A 14,749-nucleotide genomic window follows, 5' to 3' on the forward strand; every position below is an offset into this window, starting at 1 on the left:
CAGAGAAGGGTGAATGGGGTCCTTGGGAAGGGGAGAAGTGGTTAAGATTATTGTGAAAAAAAGGAACATGTTTTAAGGTCTCCACTGCTAGGGGTATTTCTCCCAAATGCATGTGCTTTCATGATGGGAGTCAGACAGGGCTGAATGCCAACTCTGATCAAATAAGAGCGGCTGAATGCTCCTTTCTCAGTTCCTACCTCCCTTAAGGATAATTTTATCAACAAGTTATTTTTTCTTTTATGTGACCCATGTATCTGGTCAATTTAGAGATTAATCAGTGCTGTTCTGACCTCCTGTGTAGCTCACCATAAATCACTTCAGTGCTAATCTCTTTTGTTCATTTAGTAATTATTTGTGCAAAATCCAGGAGTGTCCAGTGGGAGCCACACAGAAACTCAGCATATATTTGCCCACCCTGACCTACACAAGTGGAAACTGACAGTGTCTTGGGAGTGGGATTTTCCTGCCCATAGATAAGTGGGTTTGATAAATGTGGGGTTTTTTTAGGAGCTCTATTGACTCAGTGGGCAAGGGCTTAATAGAGACAGAGCTGCTTCACAAAATTGGTGGGCCACTGGTGAGTCTGAATTGGAGATGATGGGGCAGTGGCCTGAGAAGGAAAGGAGGCCTTGCTGCTTCAGATGCTGGACAGACAGGGAGAAATGGTGTGCTCATGGTCTGCTGGAGAGAATAAAGCTTTGGTCTGCTAAGGATAGGACAAGAGGCTTTTAAATTGTAGCACATGTATTTAGGAAAGACATTAGTAAGGACTTCCCATATGATAACACTCCTCATTCTTTATTGTATTATTGGTTGAAGGTCTAGCTTTCCTGCAGGATTATACTCTGGGAGAGCAAGTATGGTGTGTACTTTATTCCCTGCTGCAACCCCACTTCTCTAAAGTTTGCCGTGTGCCAGGACATGTTTTAAGGGCACATCTACATTATTGTGTTTAATCCTCACAACAATCCTATGCAGTGTTTACTATTATTAGTCCCATTTTACAGATTTGAAAACTGAGAGACAAGGAGGTTATGCTGGAGGGTGTGTAGGGTCAGGGGTTCAGAAGGAGGAGGCATTGAGAAGGGGAAACAGTCTCAGGCCACTTAAAGTGTCAAGACCACAACTTCAGCCCAAGAAGTCAAGCTCCAGAGTCTGAGTTCTTAATCTCTGAGCCATCAACTCTTTTAACATTGGCTGAGGGAATGATGATTGAAAGTCTAAGAGAATGTTAAAACATGACTGTACAGCTAAAATGTACTGTAGCAATAATAGCAATGATGATGGTGATTTTTATAACCAAGCCACTGTTTAATATGCACTAGTCCCTTTGTACCAAAGTTTTGTATGTGCATTTTGAATTAATTCTCACAACAGCCTTATAAGATGATCACCATCCTTATCTATATTTCACCATGAAGAAATTCAGGCTCTGAGATGTTATACAACTTGTCCAAGGTCACAGAGCAAGTGAGTCTGTCTCTGACATCTGTTATCTATGACCACACCTCACTCGTGTACCAACAGTTAGCACTGGATCAAGGGCCAGAGTAGTCACAAGCAAGGTTCTCCTGGGACAGTGGAGGTGTGCTCCATGGCCTCTTTTGATCTCTTTGGACTTAGGCTCCTGGGAAGGCTTTTAGAACCACCTCCCATGATGCTGCACAAAGAACTTCGGTCTCAGCCCATGCCTGGTACTGCCTCAAAGGCAAGTTCCTAAAGGAAGAATTCTCTGAAAAAATATCACCATGAGGCAAGTCATTGGTGTACTTGTAAGGAAAAGACAAGAATCCCAGCCGAGAACCCACCTTTGTTCAGTGCTCTAGACCTGCACTGTCCAATATGGTAGCCATTAGCCACATGTGGCTATTGAGCACTTGAACTGTGGCTGGTTCAAACTGAAGTGTGCCATCAGTGTAAAAATATGCATCAGATCTCAATGGCTTAGTATTAAAAAATGGAGACTATCAATAAATTTGTATTGATTACATATTGAAATGATAATGTTTGGCATATAATGGATTAGATAAAATATATTCTTAAAATTAATTTTACCTGTTTTAAAAGGTAAAAACCTTTTTAAAAGTTGTGGTAAAATATACATAACATAAAATTGACCATATTAACCATTTTTCAGAGTACAGTTCTATAACCAATCTCCAGAACTCTTTTATCTTACAAACTTGGTGCTCTATACCCATTAAACAACTCCCCATTCCCCCTTCCCACAGCCCCTGGCAACCACTCTTCTACTTTCCGTCTCTACGAATTTGACTACTCGAGGTACCTCATGTAAGTGGAATCACATAGTACTTGTCCTTTTGCAACTGGCTTATTTCACTTAGCATAATGCCCTCAAGGTTCATCCATGTTGTTGACTATGTCAGAATGCCCTTCCTTTTTAAGGCTGAATAATATGCCATTGTATGTATGTACCACATTTTGTTTGTATGTTTAACTGTCAAAGAACACAAGGTTTGCTTTCACCTCCTTTTACTTTTCCTCGGTATGGCTTCTACAGCCTTTAAAATTGCATATGTGTCTTGTATTTGTGGTTTATGTTACATTTCTATTGGACAACGCTGCTCTGAATTTTTCTCTCTTCCTCAATGTCTCCTCCTTCTCCTTCTTTCACCAGATGCTAGTTTGGCCTCTCTCTTCCCCCTTCCCTGAGACCTGAGCCAAGAATATTAGCTCTGATTAAGCACTCCCTTTTATAAGAATCTATGAAAGACTGTCACGTTAGGCAAAGTTTTCTGTAATTGAATGAAACTGTGACATAGCTCAAGGTAGTTTTTTCCATAATACATAAGTAGAAGGCCCAATAAATTGGGATTGAGAAGGAAAAGCTTTTGAAGTGATTTGATATTTTTAAAAGTCAACAGCTTTCCTCAGCTCACAGCCTGAGAGTGAATTTTATTAACCACCAAGCAAAGAGGAGTACAAAACCAATAAAGCATAAATTCACAGCACAGATCTACGCCAGCCTCTCACTTTTGAAATACAGATTTTGTAGAAAGACCTAGGTATCTGGAGATTCAAGGCATTGGAAACTTGTCAGTGTCTTTTGAATTTCCCATTACTTATAGGATATAACTCAAAAGCCTTAGGCCTTTCAACTTTCCAATTTTCTTTCCCACCACTCCCCACAGGCCCCTCTATAAGGAGGTAAGTATTACTTTTTAGTCTCCAAATGTACAGTGCAATCCCAGGCCTCCCAGCCTTGACAATGTTCTTACTTTAACCTGGGAGACCCCACCCTATGCATATACACCTGGTGAAATCTTGCTCGTTCTTCAGGACAAAGTTCAAAGGTCACCATCTCTGTGAAGCATTCCTTGACTCCAGTGCCCATTAGGTTCCCAACAGGAAACACTCCAATTGGCACACTCCAATGATTGGTTAAAGGATGTCGCATGATGGCGCACTTTACAAAGATGTGCAAGGTTAAGGGTAGCCAAGATGAGATGGTGAAGCAGCCCAAGGCTAGCGACCACTAGAATCAGGAAAGAAAAAACCGTTCCCAGAACTTGACCAGATTTGTAAGAGGGGCCTCCAGACAGAAGCTGTGGCCTGTCCTAGAACACCTGCAGTGTGACGGGAAGGGATCTCTCTCCTCCACCGTCGGGTGTCCTCCCATCAACTGAGCCCATCTAGAAGTGGGAAAGCACAAGTGCGCAGAGGATACCACTCATAGACAAAGCCTCCAAGAACATAGGGCAGGTGGAAATGTGGAGTGTGCCTCTAGAAGGACTAACAGAGATGCTCTAGCAACAGCCCTTACCTCATCTCCAGAAACACCCCCTCTCTTCCCAAGACTCCTAAGAGGAACTGTTTATACCATAAGATAATGCTTGTCATATTGTATTCGTATTGTTGAATTCACTGTCTTTTCCCGAGCTACTCAGGAGACCATAAGCTCTTTGAAGGTCAGATTCATTCCTCACATTCATATATATATTTCTGACACCTAGCAAAGTACTTGGGAGTAAATAGGTACTATATAAATATGGAGTGAATGAATGTGGTCCTTTATCACATTTTTTCCCCTAAGTCCCCCGCTGGAATCTGGATGATCTACAGAGAGTCTAGATTGGGAATTTCTCAATGAATTGTATACATAGGATTAATACACTCCTTTGAGTCCCAGCTAGGGTGCTAAAATGATTTGAATAAATGATACTCAGTGCCTCGTTATGCTGTAATTGGTAGCACATTAAATTGTGAGGAATTGAGGAACTTGAACATAAGTGGCAAGAATCAGCAGTAAGTTAGATCGACTAAGAAAATAAGTGTTTGCGCCCAGGAGAAATGTACTATATATATATATAGTAAATATATATACTTATATATGTATGTATAATGTCATATGCCTTTTATTCATGGCCTTTTTAATTGGAGTTTTCATATAAATTACAAATTTTGGAGAAAGGAACTAGAGGATTTAATGCTTTGAACCTAAAGCAACTGTGATGAGAGTTGGGTGCACAGTGAGAAATGCTGACCAGGGCAATGGAAGGCAGAGACTAAGTGGAGACTGGACACTGAAGGGTACATTTGAGACTTAGGTTAACATGGCCATGGTTGTTCCAGGAACAAGGTTCTACCAGGCCGACTGGATTCTTAACCAAACCAATGAGTGAAGATACATCTCTGAAGTATATCAATGTATCTCAGGTTTGCTCACTCTACTGGGTTTAATTTTTAACCTGGAGTTTGGAGGTTGTATTATTTTCCTAGGACTGCCATAACAGAGTACCACAAACTGGGTGGCTTCAGACAAGAGAAATGTATCCTCTCACAGTTCTGCTGGCCAGAATCTTGAAATGAAGTTGTCAGCAGGGCCATCCTCCCTCTGAAGCCTCTAAAGGAGATTGCTTCATTGCCTCTTCCAGCTTCTGGTGACTCTAACCTCTCCTTGGCTTGGGACATAACTCCAATCTCTGCCTCTGCCTCCATCTTCACATGGCCTTTTCCCCTCTGTGTCTGTGCCTTAAATCTCCCTTTTCTTTCTCTGATAAGGACACCATTTATTGGATTTAGGGCCCACCCTAAATCCACGATAATCTCATCCAGAGATCCTTAATTATTGCTGCAAGATCTTGTTTCCAAATAAGGTCACACTCACAAGTAGTGGGGGTTTAGAAGTGTACATCCCTTTTGGGGACCACCATCCAACCCACCACAGAGGTTACGTTAGTTCTGGTTAGTCAGCCTCCTTTCCAAAGCCAAGCCCTTCCCTCTAGTCCACGTTTTCTCATCTTCTTGAATCTAAGATCTTGTTCCCATCCATTATTTCCATTTTCTCTTTTGCATCTTTAATGTTTTTGCCTTGCTCCTTCCCTTCAGGGTACAAATATGCTTAGTTCCTTCCTAACCGTAAACAAACCACCTTCTCACTGCCTGATTGTACCTTCAAAATTTAAATCCTTTTCCAATACCACCACACCTCACAAAAGCTCCCCTCCCCACCACCACTCCAAGGAAGGACCCCCCCTCCCCCTTTACTTCTCAGACATTTCTGGGCTTTTGCTCTCATCAAAAAAGAAGCACCTTTCTGAAGTAACCAGGAAAGTTCAGGTTGCCCAACCTTATAAATACAGGTTCTCTTTGGTCCTTCTGACCCTCTCTGCAACATCTAATTATCTTGGCTATCTCTTTCTGCTTGGAGTTTCTCTCTTACCTCAAGGTGTCAAGTTAGGGCTTGCAGGGAAAAATCTCCCTCAACTATATCTTTCCCGGCTTCTAATGGATTATTATCCTGAACTTAACATTTGTTGTGTTCCTTCCCTCTATGCCACATGGGTTGACTTTTCTTTAAAAATCTACTTAAAGAAAAATAACATTACTGACACCTGTCAAGTATTCAAAAGGTGGCTTTGTTACTGAACCAAACTTGGGTCTGCTTGCCCTCACGCAGTAAAGCCAAACTACTGACACCAAGTTGTGGTAAAGGAAAGTATGGCATTTATTGCAGGCCCCCAAACAAGGAGAAGGGGCAGCTCAAGCTCAAAAGACCTGAACTCCCCTATTGCTTTCAGGGAAGGGGTTTTAAAGGCAGTGTGAGGGAGGGGGCTTCAGAGTGTGATCGACTCATGCACAATTCTCAGATTGGTTGGCATCAAGGTGAGGTTTCAAGCATCATCGACCTTCTGGTTTCAACCAGTCTGGGGTCTATGTGCTGTGGTCAGCAGTTTTCCTCTGGTGAGGGTCTGCTTCCTGTAAAAACAACTTAGGAATATGTGTCAGGCCTTTATCTGTGTCTTTCAGGGAACTGAGAGTTTGGTGATTCTGCGATGTGGCAGACTTATAGTCTAAATTGTTACCAGTTCCCCAGCCCAACAGCTATTCTTTGTTTCTACATCTTCAGGTTTCCTCATCATTAACTCTTGAGCCAGCCTTTTGAGACTCAGGGGGAGCCTGGGAGACTAAAGCAAAAGCCTTTTACTTCAAAGGACAGGGACACAGGGGCTTGTATACAGGTTCAGCTTCTTATTTTTAAATAAAAATACTTATTACAACAAAAATACCGTTCCCTTCCCTGAGGTAGTATTACATCTGTTCAACAGGTTTGAGCCATCTAGTCTTAGCTAGTTATCACCTGGCCTTGGGAAGATAAGGCCAAGATAAGGTAAGATAAAGTAACTGTCCAGTGCTCTGCTGTTTCATAAGACAAGGATTCAGACTCTGACCACTGTGACGCCCACCACCTTCTTTCCAAGGCAGGGCTTTATAGGTTCTGCTGATGAAGGGTCCTGCAATGCACAGTGGCTCCTGGCCATTCACTAATTGGTCAGTCTGTGGGTGTGTTACTGTGGCCCTTCCCAGTGCTAACAAGAGAAGAGGGATTTGTGAATTCAGCTGTTGTTTAGACGTCAGCCAGCAGCAAAATCTGTGATCCACGGATGCTCCCCAACAGTCTTGGTTTTAGTTGTTTTCTTAGAAAAGCATCCATTTCATCAAGATATTCAAGGCCATTGGAATCAATCTGTATACGATATTCTTCTATAAAATTGCAATTCCTTCTATATTGGCAGTTATGTCTCTTCTTATTCCTAATATTACTCTTTTGTGTTTTCTCCATCTTGCTTTTTATTTTTTAATTTATCTTTTCAACAGAGCACTTTGAGTTTTACTGATTAATTTTAGTTATCTATTTCATTGATTTGGTTTTATTAAACTTTTATTAATATAGAGTATACGTACAAGAAGGTGCGCATAGTACAGCTCAGTGTATTTTCACAAAGTAAGCACATTCATGTAATCACTAGATCAAGAAATAAAATGGTACCATGGTACAAGCACAGCAGCCCAGAAGCCTCCTGGGAGCCCTTGCAGTCAACTGCCCCCCAAGGGTAGCATTATCCTCCCTTTGAACAGCATAAATTTATCTTGCCTGTCGGTTCTTCTACTTCTTATACAATCTACTCATATAAAATATATGTACTATTTTGTGTCTGGTTTTACTCACTATTATGGACAGTTTCTCATCTGTAACCTACTTTGAGTGTTATCAAGATTGGAGACAATAAGTGTCAGTTACCTGCACAGGGTCTGGCTATAGCAGATATGTAAGTGAGTTATTATCATGAAAAGGGGGCATTATCTGCAGATGAGTGATGTGGGAACAAGGAGGGGAGGTGAGGACTGTGTGCAGTGGACAAAGCTCAGCTAATTTATCCTGTCTAGTTCCCAAACACGGTCAGGACCATGATAGGAAGACCCATGTAGGAAAGCAGGATTTTGGTACTTCCTTTCCAACCACCTGATGACATGGTAAATACCAGATTTCATTATTTTCTAACAGTTCATTATAAAAATTTTCAAACCCATTGAAACACTGAATTTACAGCAAACACCCATGTACCCACCATCTGGCTTCTATAATTAACATTTTGCTCTTCACGCTTGATCACATATTTATGTCTGTCCATTCATCAATCCATTTTTATTTTTTATGCATTTCAGAGGAAGTTGCTTTAGTAGTAGGGTTTTAAAAAAAAAAATAGGTGAAATTCACATAACATAAAATTAGCCATTTCAAACTGAGTAATTCAGTGTTATTTAGTACATTTATGTTGTATATCACATCTATCTAGTTCCAAAGCCTTTCTGTCACTCCAGAATAAAGCCCCTTATCAACTAAGCCATTACTCTTCATTCCTTCTTCCCCCCAGCTCCTGGTGACCTCTAATCTATCTGTTTCTATATTTACCTATTCTAGATATTTAATGTAAACAGAGTCATACAATATGTGACCTTTTGTGTCTGGTTTCCTTCACTTAGCATAATGTTTTTAAAATTCATCCACGATGTAGCACATTCCTTTTTATGGTTGAATGATATTCCATTGTGTGAGTACACCAGAGTTTGTATACCCGTTCATCCATTGATGGACATTTGGGTGGTTTTCACCTTTTGACTATTGTGTATCTGAGAATTTGTGTACAAAGATATGGTTAAGTACTTGCTTTCAATTTGGGGAAAATATACGTAAGAATAGAATTGCTGGGTCATACGGTAATTCTATGTTTAACTTTTTGTGGAACCGCAAAACTATCTTTCTGGTATGGTAGTAAGTTTTTAAGTCCCAGGAAATCTCTTGCTCAAGATGGGCATACTTGTCCTAAGATTAGATGGCATACCTCCATGGCCAGCTATTAGCACTAATTTAGCCCCAGTTCAATTAGCCTCCTTTCTGGATAAAATACACAGGGATTTTATGGCACATGAGAGGAGATGCTGCTTAAGCAGCTTACAATTTCCTCTTGTCTCCTATAGGGTGTGTCAATTCAACTGTCAGTGGAGGGGCAGGGTGTATAGTCTCTTGGGACATAGACTACTCAATTAATGATTCCTGTTGTGTAATCAGTGAGTCTCCATTCCAGGAAACTGCCACATGGAGCAAGACCCGTCTGATACCACAGGAAGCAGCACCAGGTCCCCTTATGATTTCCTGGGTTATGCTAGTAGTTAAGTACAACAGATTTGGGTTGGAGAGAGAGGAATTTGCCAAAGAGACGCATGGGAGTGGCAATCCTTGGAAGAGATGCTGACAGCTGGTGTGAGATTTCAGAGGGCTGCCCTGCTCTGTGAGCCTGAGAAAACAGGAGACATTCCAACTATTGTATGATATCATCTGCGTCTTAGTAGCATTTGTTTTTAAACTATGGACTTAATTGCTGTTACATTGGCTCCTATATCTTTTTTCCCCAAAAGTTGAATCTTTGAAATTCCCATGAAAGCACATTCAGTTGCCGTTTCTGTTCCCACTTGAAGACAGGATCATCCCTAATAATGAAAACAAATCTGTTATTGGCAAAGCAGTCCCAGGTGTTGCTTTTGGAGAGTCGGGAAGTTGAAGCAAAAAGTCTCAGAGTGACCCAGAGATTGCAACAGATTAACAAAGGCTGTTTGCAAACAGGCCAATAATCCACCACTTTGCACATCATGTTATCATGTGCAAATCCCATTCACAAAAACCTGGTGGAGTCAGCAGAGAGGGTGCTGGTGGATCTTGATCTTCAGGTAAAGAACTCCAGATCAAAAAGGATATGTACCTTATTCAAGGCCATAGAGCTATCAAGGAACAGGTTCAGAGCGCAAATCCTGTGCTGTTCCCAGCGTAGGAGAAAAAGAGAATGATCATCCAAGGTGTTGGGGAAATAAAACTTTGGAGTCACCTAGAACCTGGTTTGGTCTGTTGGAACAGTGACTCAGTCACTGACCAGCCATGTAACCACTAGCTCACTGAGCCCCTAATCTTCATTTTCTTCACTTTCAGTGGAGCTGATGCTAGCTATAAGATTAACGTGAAGATAAAATGAAATAGTGTACATTAAGTACTTTACATGCTAGCAATTGCAGGTGCTCAAAAAATTGTAGCTTTCTTGCCCCAACCAGATCATGCTAGCAGATTCTAGAAAATCTGTTCCCACGACTTCTTCAACCCTTGCTCTTTTTCTCCCAAGTGTCCTAAACTGCACATGCCCTGGCCCTAAGCAAAGTTCATCAGAGATATTAGCCTTGACATAAAAACAATGGGGGTGCTTTGAGATGAGGAGACACTTTGCAGTCAGAAGATAGGGACCATCAATGTTCATTACTTAATTAGGATAAACTTTCATTTATATGTCCAGCTGTCAGGAAGCAAGACCTGATCAAAGGCCCATTAGTCACAAGGCTGGCTTGGCAAAGGGCCGCTTAGTTAAGGCAGTGAATTTAACATGAAAGGGAAGAGGGAGCCGGAACACTGGGGCTTGGTACATTGTTCATTAGTGAGTCTTTGGGTCCTAGTTCTGCAAGCTTTCTTTAACAGAGGTTAACCCAGATGCTGAAGGCTGACTGTATCATGTGTCCATGGCAGTCGTGAGCAAGTGGTAGCCTTTCATCCCCTTGTCAAATTTCCAAATTGGGCAAACTTGAGAACAAGACTGAGAGGCAGAAATGTCTTGTCAAATTTCACGGAAATTGCTGGTCCCCAAAGACAGAAATAAACCTTTCAGACCATTATAGGGCAGAACAGGGTTGACTGTCCTATCTCTGCTGCAGAATTTGGAACTTGCCAGACTTTAGAATGGTCATTCAGTGTGGACCTTTGTACACTTATGTTCCAATAGCACTCATTCTTTAATATGGAATTCTCATTTGCGACAGTTGTAATATTAATGGTAATATTTCTATCATTATGTTCTAAAACCAGACAGTGTGAGACACAAATTAATAAGCATTTGCTCAACACCCACAGGCCACCAGGTGCTGCTACTACAATGAGGAGAGGTATTGCAGAAGTGGATGAAGAGATAAATGATTTATTTTTCACATTTTGTAAGCACATTTGCATTATACAAGCACTCTGCACATTTGCATAATCTGCTAGTTGAATGAATAAATTGACAGTGCATTGTGGAATTGCCTTCATGATGTGGTGAGGATATAATTGCTGTTATTGTTATAACTGATCTCATTTGCTGAGTACCGACTGGACTGAGGGGGGGGGTGAGGGTGGGTGGGTACCATGTGAGGACAGCAGAGGGCAGTGGTTAAGAGCACCAACTCCGAAGCCACATTGCTGCATTTGGCTCCTGACTTTGCTGCTTTCTAGCTGTGTAGGCTTCAAAAGCAGGCTGATTTCTTTGTGCTTCAGTTTCTGCATCTGTAGAATCAGAATGGTAACAGTGATACCTGCTTTGTAGGATTGTTATAAAGACTAAACGAAGTAACTTTTGTAATGTGATCAGAACAGTACTTGGCGCAATGTAATAATAATCATCATTATAATAATCCCCTCCCCCCATCCCCACACACGGGGCAAAGTGCCCATTTTTGAAAGGAGGAAGCTGATTCCTAACGCCTCAGGGGTAGAGTAGCCTTGAAATTCAGGTTGTTCTTGCTCCAAGTACATTCTCCTCCCACGAAGCCTGCGACATCCTGACACTGAATGGAGTGTGCTGACCCTGGCGTGCCCGCTGTCATGATGAGGCAGAGCTCTCTTGTGCCTCCCTCTCCAGAAATGAACATTTCACGAGCATGTACACATCCCACTTTTGCTGGAGCTGGCGTCACCATTTCCAAAAGAACAGTCTCTGCCTAAATGTGCGAGGGCTCTAAGAAGCACAAAGAGATTCCTACCGCACTTATAAGCACTTCTTCAGTTCTCACTCTGTCTAAAATAGAAATGCAATCTCAGAGATGCTTTCATCTGAGAGATCAATCTCCCCAGGCTCCACTCCACACTCACGGTGGAGACAGCATGGTCCTGAGGGCCTGTGGTATGTTGAAGATCCTAGGGTTGGGGCTAGGCTGGAGGTGATTGGAGTTTTAAATTGGCATCACCAAAAACAGGACAGTCATTGTGGTGAGGAGAAACCACAGTCGGACTTCCCTGGTGGCGCAGTGGTTACGAATCCGCCTGCCAATGCAGGGGACAGGGGTTTGAGCCCTGGTCCAGGAAGATCCCACATGCCGCAGAGCAACTAAGCCCATGCACCACAACTACTGAGCCTGTGCTCTAGAGCCCACGAGCCACAACTACTGAGCCTGTGCTCTAGAGCCCACGAGCCACAACTACGGAAGCCTGTGCACCTAGAGCCACAAGAGAAGCCACCACAATGAAAAGCCTGTGCGCCCCAACGAAGAGTAGCCCCCGCTCGCCACAACTAGAGACAGCCCGCACAGCAATGAAGACCAAAGGCAGCCATAAATAAATAAATAAATTGATTTTTAAAAAAAGAAAGAAATCACAGTCAAAGAGGGAACCAGAGATCAAGGTAAAGAAGCAGTAGAAGGTGCCCATTCTGAAGAGCAAGGAAGTAAAATCGCAAGACAGGTCAACTCTGGAGCTGAGATAAATGGGCACTGGAGAGTGAAGCCTGAAGCAGGGTGGGGTGGGGAGCTCCAGACAGTCTGAACCTACTGTTGTGAAGTGGCCTGTCCAGCTGCGTTCGTGCCTGGATGTTTATTTGTTTGAGAGGGGCTCTGCAGGGCTCGAGTCAAATACGAGTCCCTTGATTTATCAAAGGGATCTCTAGAGTTTGAGTCCAGTGAGATTTAATCTGATGTTGAAGATTCTGTTCAGTCTTATAACAGTGAGGATGCCTTAGGAGATGTCTGAGTCAGTGCGGTATATTAAAGTCATATCCATACTCAAGTATGCCAATGCGATAATTTGATGGGAGAAGCAAGGAGAAGAGAAATACTAAAGTCCTGCTGAGCAAACATTATCAGTAGCATTTCTCTTCAGTTTGTCACCAACTTATCATTACACAAATGAGAATTTCATTACTCCCAAGGGAGAGACTTGATTTCTGAGGTACCTCTAGGGCTATGAGGTCAATGGAGACAAATGATCTTTGGCTAAAATTCTGCATTCTTGTGGTATTACTTTGTTTCCAAACACGGAAGCAAAACACTGATCGGGAGTAAATCAGGAAAGGAGACTCACCCACCCAGACCAAGTTATACCGATGTCTTTGTTATTTGACAGAAGTAGATCATATTGGAGGGAGGTTAAGCTTTGTCTTATGCTGGCCTTAGTCCTGAACCGGGAAGATGACCCTTCTGCTCTTAGAACATGGCATCTGCCCTTTATTGGGCAACCTTGGATTTTTCCATTTTACCCATCAAAAGTAATAGTAATTCTTGAATCAACCTCTTCAGTGTTTTCCCCTTGAAAGGATAAAAGGATAAAGAGCCTGGATTTGCAGGGCTGGGAGGTCCTTCATGAACAGGCAAAATGTGCCCAATCATCACAGGGGAAACTTGTGAACCTGACAAAAACCTGTCTTCCAAATCTCTCAAATCCTTCCTCAGAACCAGCCCTACCCTTGTCTTTGTTCTAGATCAGTCATGTATCTGTATATGGTTTTGGTACTCTTTGGACTTGCTTCTTGGCTCCTTTATTTCTGTATTTGGTTTACTTTATGCACTTTCTTGAAAACTGTTTCTGCCTCTTCTCTAGTAACTCACTGGCAACCTTGGCAATTAACTTGAATGCTGCTCTCCCTCTTTGCTGATGCCTCTTCCCCTCTCCTAGGGTTCTGAAGCCTAAATGGACTGGTAATGATAGATGTGCTTTCTCTTCCAACTTGGAGTGTTGACTACATTTGGCAACCTCCTGAAGGTGTTTCCTGAGATCCCAGGGGGTATAGGCTGTGACTCATCCACTAGTTGCATGTCAGGAACTTTGCAAACACTGTGCTAAATGCATCATATTAAGTCTCCCAACAACCCTCAAGAGGTAATTATTGTTAATTCTATTTAATTGTTAATTCTATTTAATGGAGAAATTTTGGATTGTGTTCTAGCCATTGTGTTGTTATGATGTAGAGATTCTGTATTCTGTTATATTCCTCTAAAGAGTTTTGATATATTTTATAGCAGGCAGTAACTTGCTTAGACTCAAATTGAACAAAACTCTGTCTTGCCTGTGGTAAGTGGCAGCTAAAATCTCAGTTCAACTCTTTTTTCCTTTAGCTGGGTGGTTTGCAGTCTGCTTCATGCATGTATAGTTCAAGGGTCAGCTACAGATTTGGGCAGAGTTAATGCACAGAATCTGGGGCTCCCCTACTCTGGCATTCTCCTTTCTAGGCTTCCCTCTTCACTTTCCAGAGTCTGTGGCCACCTTGGATTCTGTCTCCAATTCCTCAGACCAGAAAGATGGCAAGTGTTCTCTTATTCCTTCAGCTGGCCTGTGTCACACTGTGACTATGGCCTACCCTAGAGTTACAACAAAATGGGGATCTCACCCTCTGTTGATCTCTTCTTCCAAGTTTCAACTCCTTTCTAAATCTGCCTGCTTTTGTTGTCTCTTCAGAGACTTTGGGTATATTTTGCCCTTTGAATATTTTGTCCTAAGTTTATAGCTGTTGTTCATGGAGACTGGTCTGCTGGGCACTTACTCCATCACACTGAAAGTAGAACTCCAGAAAATATTCAAAAGATTCTATCAATAACTACTACCTTTATCATTATTCTCATGACCAGTCTTCTCTTGCTGAGTCACAGAATCACAGATATCCTGGGCAGGCATTGTGAAGCAGACAGAAAAAAGGAACCAAGATAGATCTCTGGAATATAGCATTAGTACCCCTCTGCAAGGTTTGCAAAGCAGTGGTTCTTTCCAGAACTGCATGGACGCATCACCCTTTCTGAGTCGCCATGTATATGTGGGGAGAAGGAGGCAGGGTCATTTTCTTAAGTAAAGCACAGTTGATGAGGTGCTAATTCTTCTCCACCCACGTCTCCCTCA

Source organism: Balaenoptera ricei, chromosome 20 (assembly GCF_028023285.1).
Source record: "Balaenoptera ricei isolate mBalRic1 chromosome 20, mBalRic1.hap2, whole genome shotgun sequence".
In the NCBI taxonomy this organism is placed as follows: Eukaryota; Metazoa; Chordata; class Mammalia; order Artiodactyla; family Balaenopteridae; genus Balaenoptera; species Balaenoptera ricei.